This window comes from Drosophila guanche, unplaced genomic scaffold, assembly GCF_900245975.1.
Source record: "Drosophila guanche unplaced genomic scaffold, DGUA_6, whole genome shotgun sequence".
NCBI classification, from domain to species: domain Eukaryota; kingdom Metazoa; phylum Arthropoda; class Insecta; order Diptera; family Drosophilidae; genus Drosophila; species Drosophila guanche.
The window spans coordinates 4,292,340-4,298,339 of record NW_022995744.1 but is presented as its reverse complement, the minus strand read 5'-3'; the positions used below and the strand labels follow the sequence as shown (position 1 = coordinate 4,298,339).

General features: G+C 42.5%; 1 protein-coding gene across 1 annotated transcript in view; it reads left to right on the top strand.

The window, feature by feature from the left end:
- Positions 1–219: 219 nt before the first annotated feature.
- LOC117579772 (tyramine/octopamine receptor) overlaps positions 220–6,000 on the top strand; it is a 28,655-nt gene continuing 22,874 nt past the window's right edge. Inside the window, exon 1 of the mRNA XM_034265825.1 lies at positions 220–822. The gene's annotated coding sequence lies outside the window, so the exon portion shown is untranslated. The remainder of the gene's footprint in view (positions 823–6,000) is intronic.

Sequence of the window (6,000 nt, the reverse complement as noted above, 5' to 3'; positions counted from 1 at the left end):
TGAACTTATATCGCGCGTATCAGGAAAAGGCAGTGCACAGACAAGGGCCAGGGCAAACTTTGAAGAATTAGGCATACGATTAAGATTCTGCCCAGCCACATTCAACAACCCGAAGTCTGGTATTTAGAAAGAGTTTTCGGCCAAGACGCCACTGTGCGTTGCCGACCAAAGCTCGTGAAGTTTAAGGACGGCATTGGACGCCGAGCAGCAGTGCCGTTCCGTTCTGTTCTGTTTGAATCGTCGTTGGGTGTGGACGCGAGTGGCAGCGCTATAAATAGGTATTCTTCCGCGACTCTCGTATTTCTGGCTGATGGGGATGCCCTAACAACTCACTGCACGCTGAGAATACGCCGCTAAAGTTCAAGTGACAATTTCCCAATTCAACGTGAATTAATTTCGAATCGACTTTGGACTGATCTTCGAATCATTTTATTTACGCAAATAATAACGATAGCGGGTAAAGTTTTCTGTGCAAAAAGTTGTCGTGAATACAAAAAAAAAAGCGAAAAAATCTTCGAAAACATTTCCCAGGCACCCCTCATACCCAAGTGTAAACCAATTAACAGAATTCATTCTCGTGGAATAAATAAATTGCAAACAATTATGAATTTCAAATACCAGCCAAGCATAATCAAATGAAATGTCCGACAAAATGTGCATGGAAATTGCAGCTCAAAGCAAACAACTCGAACCATAGACCAGAACCAGGGCCCAAGGGCTGTGGTGCAGAGTGTGGCAGAGTGTTGTGGCAGTGGCAAACAGAGTCAAAGAAAGCCGCAAGGCTCACCCACAATAATATATAATTGGTAATAGTACCAGCAGGTAAGAACATCGCTTCAAGAACGAATATTGCATGCACTGACCAATGTTGAGAGACATTAATAAACAATAAACTAAAGAATATAAAATATAAGAAAATATTCATTAGGATTCATTAGGATTTTTGAGGTATAATGAATGAAATGGACTAACAGATAATAAAACAAATTATTGCTCTCACACCTTAGGCTGATAAAGAACTTAAATTTCGTACTTCCTTAATACGCTTTCTTCTGGGGTACGATTTCCTCGCCTTTTGAAAGGAAAAGGAACACACATATGAATGTACAGTGCATGCATACACCCAAGCCCCCACAGTCACACCCATTCTTGTACATGTGTGTAATGGGAAAAGGCAACAAATTTGGCAAGTGCGACTCTGTATTTTATTTGAACACCTTTAATTAATTAAACGGCACAGCTCCCCCAAGTGCGGGCGCCTAAAAAAACTTCTTGCTTCGCGACAAGGCTGCTCCTTCAGGTGGAATAACTTGGTCGGGCGGGCCAGCGCTGGGCCAACAGCCAAGGGACTGCCGACTCGTCTTTCAACAGCATCATGATTATTATTTTATTTCATCAGTCGGCTTTTAAGCAACATTCGTTGCACAATCGCGGCATCCTCATAAAGGTTTCTCCGTTTCGCCTAACCAGACATTCTCGGCGACACCTCCTCCCGAGGCCCTAGTCCCCCAGGCCTCTGTCCCACTGCGTGCCGCATTTATACCAATTTGAAAAGCGCGGCATACTTCTGGGGCACCCGCATGATTATATATTTATTTAATTTTTTCCGGTCTGTGGTTGCTCTTTCTTGTTCCTTCACACAATCTTGGGGCCGGCGTTCTAAGAAAGTATTTACATAAAATCTAATCAAAAGGCCTGGCACATTATCTGCTCGGACCACCGCCTCATGAAAATTTCAATAAGACTTTAACACACACACAAACATATGTACATGTTTATGTATGTGCTGCACTTAACCCACATTTTGGTGGCGGTCTGAGGTCCCGGAAAAGTCAACGTTTAGGCTTTAGGGCTGCTCGAACAGCTCTAAAAGCATTTTTAATAATTCACATGTTTGTGTGTCTCCCTGACTGTCTGTCTGTCACAGCGGCTGGCAACTCTTTAAGCTTGTTGTTTCAATTTATTTGTATATTTACGAGTACATGTTTATTTATATAATATTTTTTTTGTTTGGTGTGCTGTTTTCGTGGGGTAAAGAATTTCGCTTCAATAAGGGCGAATCTTCGGTGCCCTTAAATGGGATGAGATTGCCTAGTAACAGAAACCACTAACAAATAAATTCCATTTCAATCTCAATACAATTAAACCAATCAATTAGAAGTGCTAGGCATTAAGTAAGATATTCAGAGCTACAATTAATTATTATATTATCTTTGTTTAGTCATTGAGCAAATCTTGGCAGAAAAGTGGCAATCAATCACTAACCTGTTAGGCAGCAATAGAGCGACATGTATCACATCCCATGGGCTGGGCATTTGTCCCATCAGATAAGTCTATCTATAGAACCGAACCACCCGTCTCCATCTGATTTACGCGAGTTGTGCTTGTCATGCGAGTGCGAGTGGCAGGGGAGCGACATTTTATTTACCTTCGACAGCAGCAGACCGGCAATAAATAAAATACACAAAAAAGTAAGATGAAAAACCTTTATCGTATATGCCCATCAAAATTAATGCAGTTAAACCGGACCGCATGTAATCAATGAAATATTGATATTTTAATGTTTAATCTTTTCAATTAAATTGGCAATGATTTACCATGGCCTCTGAAGATGTTTGGCGACCAAAATCAATGACACATTAAGGTCCGGCTCCAGACCGCTACGGGAGCGGAATGGAAATGACGCTGTCGCATAAATCAATTAAAATGCTAATTGAAAAATAATTAAATATACAAATTAAGTTGCAAGTTGTTGTTGTCCGTGGGGCTCATCTGCATTAATATTGGGTGTGTTTTCCTTGCCGATACGGTTCTTGGTGATTTAACGAATGGATAGCGATTTGTATTCGTATTCGCATTGGGTGGGCGATTTTCCAGTAAGCCTCAATCGTTCCGTCAATAAATATCCAAATCTATCCCATAATATTACTACGTCCCGCTGCCATAGCCAAACAAATGAAATCAATATGTTTTTCTAGCCATTTGTAAGCCAAACACAATGAGGAAAGCATAATTTCTATCGAACCACTCAACTATATAGCCATTTGTCTTGATTTTACGGAATCCATAGACCACCTTTTGCTGCGCAAATCACTCATACGCCTCGTTGGGCCCACACAAATGGCAGCTAATTATTCCGCTAAGCTCATTAAAAGCTTTAACCGATCAGAAGTGCTCGAAAGGCCCTCCACAATCAGAATTGAAGTGCATTCATGAACATTCCATCAAGTGGAAAAAATTTACATACAAGCTCTTTCCTAGCAAATAAATTTTAATATATTCATTTAATTGAATGGCCGCCCAAAATCCGGCGGGGCTGGGGACATCCATCTACCAATCAATCAATCAGCGGGCGTGATGAAAATTATTTTAAGAGAAAACCCAAAAAAATAAATGAAAAACGGACAGCAAAATAAAGAAAAGAAAAGGCAAGCTTGTGGCTGCGTTTTGCATAATAATAGGTCCACCAATGCAAAAGCTGAGACCAAATACAGCTCTCAGCTCTCAGCTCGCAGTACGTGCCTTAGTCACTGAGCTCAGATCAGCTCGGTTCAGCTCCATCCCATTTGGTACGGTTTGGTTTGGGGTTTGGCTGGACTTGGGCTCCATTCTGTTCACTCAACCGCAACACAGATACAAATTAGCAAGTGCTGGAAGCTTCACCCCTTCACTATGGGGGTATTTGCTGGCTTATTCTGTCAGCTCTATGTTGTGGCTTGTCAATGGCATCGTGGAGGGGAATGGAAAGGAAAGGAAACGTACCAAACGAAAGGGTTACGGAAAAACATCTCTGGCTGCTGGCACCATTCGCACTCGTATTTACCCAATCCTTTCTTTGCTCGGCGGCTATCCTCAGTGCAAACATTGACGAAAAGTTTTAATTACAACAAAGCAATTATTAAGTATTATCCAAGAGAGGGAAACGCACACAGAACGTAGACCATGGCCTAGCATGAGGGGCTGATCAAATGGAGCGTGCTGCATGTTAATGGAAAACACAAACTCAACTTACTGACAGCCGCCCCAGACAGCACCTCTCCCATGGTTATCTATCAGACCTCTTTTCCGCAGACATCCATGGACAGGCAGTATTTTTCTGGTCATTTTTTCTGCTGGTTTCGTTAATCTGCATAATATGCTAATTACTACACACTTTTCCGGCACACAAATCATTCATTTATCATCCCCGCCTATCCCCTTTGAGGCACAAACTTCAACTGCGGGCTCTTCAATTAGACCCTGAACTTTTCATCTGTGTTAGCCGTTTCTATCCTCTTCCCCTGCCCATGTCTCTGTCCCCACCGCTGCCTCTTAACCCGTTCTTTCGCGCACAATTTGCTCTGCTAAGATTTTAATTTTTCGCTTTTGAGAGCTCTGAAGATGATGCATACAAATTGGTGCAGGCAGAAACAGATACAGTGAGGGTTTGGGAGAATTCTTTGGGAGAAGCAAAGCCCAATCTCAAAGGAGTTATAGTACACATCGCAAGTGAAGTGTACTTCTACGCACAATCTGCTCTCCACGTGCTTCATTTGCTCAGCATCCCTAGCGAGAGCTCACTGTAGCTTCTGTTCGGTTCGGTTCTGCTGCAAACGCATAAAAAATTGTTGCCACATCACTCAGCCTGGTCGCGTTGGCAGCTGCTTTTCAGAGTTTTTCTTTTGCATTTCGCGGACGACGGTGGTTGGCGGTGGATGGGATGGGATGAGCTCACAATATCTCGCAGTCAAAGGAATCTCATCAGTGCCTCATCCACATGCACATCCTCCTCCCGTTCTTGCTCCCGCTCCTGCTTTTGTTTCACAGAAAAATGTGTTGCATGCAACCAAGGCGCCAAGGGGTGAGGGCTACAGGCTGGGAGCTTATTATATTATCACTGCACCTTTGATTTTTGATTGACGCCACAAAGGAGAGCCAGCCACACAGAGAGAACCCTCAGACTCCACCTTTCTTTTAATTGCACACGCTGCAGGACCCGCCATAAAGCGTCATCCCAAAGGGGAATATTATACGCGTAAAGTTTTTATAGAGCTTGCCATATGCCCTTTATAAGCACTCACCACATACAGCATTTACTAGCATTTTTAAGGCCCGAGAGCACTTTAATTTGTTGCAAATATGCAAACGGAATTGGAATTGAAACGAGAGTGCAAACACACACACACACAAGGAGCATGAGGCAGGAGGCAGAACTCAGAACGCACACTGAAAGCCATTTTACAGCCTGCCTATATTTCTCTGCACTCCTTATTCCCTACCCCAAAGTTTCAAGTGCCCTTCTGGCGAAGTCTATTCACGATTTCGAGCCTATTCCGTCTGGGTGCTAAAACACACGCGGCGTCATCGAATTTTGGGAATGAGCCTGAAAGAGTCGTTGCCGTCGCTTGTATTTGTACACTTTTGCTCTTAAACGAAGGATACGTAGGATGCGAGGGGAGAGAGTAACAGAGATGGAGGAATAGACAACATATAAAAGAGCGCATTTAATTACTTTTTGCAGAAAGGAACTGTGCCATTGAACGAAACTGCAGAGTTTTAAGAAGGATTCAAGATCGAGCCAATGAATGGCGAAATTAAATAAAACTCTAAAACGATTATTTCTTATTCTTCGTATTATAAGTTGAGTAATTGTTCCTTTGACATTCTTTTATTAGTGTCTAATATATACACGTATGTTAAAGATATTCTCTTTTCAGTAATAATCCCATAGAAGTAAGCTTCTGTTAAGTACTTCTCGTTATAATCACAAACATAAATCGTTGTGGGGTTCAAACCAGTCAAAAGTTCGCCTCGGGCGACAGACAGGTTTAGGAGCAATTAAATCTGATATTCAATTCATGTGAAGACCCTTCAGACCCCGGCCAACAACATTGACAGCGGGATCGCATCCTTCACACTCACCCCACACAGATACACCACGGTACACACACATACCCACTCACAGATAACAACAAAATGGCTGTTGTTGCTCCTGTCATCGTTATTTGCACACCGCTTTTG